Source organism: Arachis stenosperma, chromosome 3 (assembly GCF_014773155.1).
Source record: "Arachis stenosperma cultivar V10309 chromosome 3, arast.V10309.gnm1.PFL2, whole genome shotgun sequence".
Lineage (NCBI taxonomy): Eukaryota > Viridiplantae > Streptophyta > Magnoliopsida > Fabales > Fabaceae > Arachis > Arachis stenosperma.
Window position 1 is genome coordinate 93,554,758 of NC_080379.1, and position 1,053 is coordinate 93,555,810.

The following is a 1,053-nucleotide window of genomic DNA, read 5'->3' on the forward strand; positions in this document are numbered from 1 at the left end:
AAGCTAAGGCACAACTCTCTGTTGAGGACCTGACCGAATTCTTCAAAGAAGAAGACATGGCAGCCGAAAACAACAACAATGCCAACAATGCAAGGAAGGTGCTGGGTGACTTTACTGCACCTACTCCCGACTTCTATGGGAGAAGCATCTCTATCCCTGCCATTGGAGCAAACAACTTTGAGCTTAAGCCTCAATTAGTTTCTCTAATGCAACAGAATTGCAAGTTCCATGGACTTCCATTGAAAGATCCTCATCAGTTTTTAGCTGAATTCTTGCAAATCTGTGACATAGTCAAGACTAATGGGGTTGACCCTGAGGTCTACAGACTGATGCTATTCCCTTTTGCTGTAAGATCAGAGCTAGAATATGGTTGGACTCTCAACCTAAAGAAAGCCTGGACTCTTGGGAAAAGCTAGTCAATGCCTTCTTGGCAAAGATCTTTCCACCTTAAAAATTGAGTAAGCTTAGAGTGGAAGTCCAAACCTTCAGACAAAAGGATGGTGAATCCCTCTATGAAGCTTGGGAAAGATACAAACAATTGATCAGAAAGTGTCCCTCAGACATGCTTTCTGAATGGAGCATCATAGGTATTTTCTATGATGGTCTCTCTGAACTGTCCAAGATGTCTTTGGATAGCTCTGCTGGAGGATCTCTTCATTTGAAGAAGACGCCTACAGAAGCTTAAGAGCTAATTGAAATGGTTGCAAATAACCAATTCATGCACACTTCTGAAAGGAATCCTGTGAACAATGGGACTAATCAGAAGAAAGGAGTTCTTGAGATTGATGCTCTGAATGCCATTCTGGCTCAGAACAAGATATTGACTCAACAAGTCAATTTGATCTCTCAAAGTCTGTCTGGAATGCAAAATGCACCAAGCAGTACTAAGGATGCTTCATCTGAAGAAGAAGCCTATGATCCTGAGAACCCTTCAATGGAAGAGGTGAATTACCTAGGAGAACCCTATGGAAACACCTATAATTCTTCATGGAGAAATCACCCAAATTTCTCATGGAAGAATCAAGAGAGACCTCAACAAGGTTTCAACAACAA

The 1,053-nt window shown here is 41.6% G+C and overlaps 1 non-coding gene across 1 annotated transcript; it reads right to left on the bottom strand.

Annotated features, from left to right (window-relative positions):
- Positions 1 to 460: 460 nt before the first annotated feature.
- Positions 461 to 568, bottom strand: LOC130972132 (small nucleolar RNA R71). The gene has a single exon (XR_009083328.1). It is a non-coding gene; the product is annotated as a small nucleolar RNA R71 (small nucleolar RNA).
- Between the last annotated feature and the right edge of the window lie 485 nt (positions 569 to 1,053).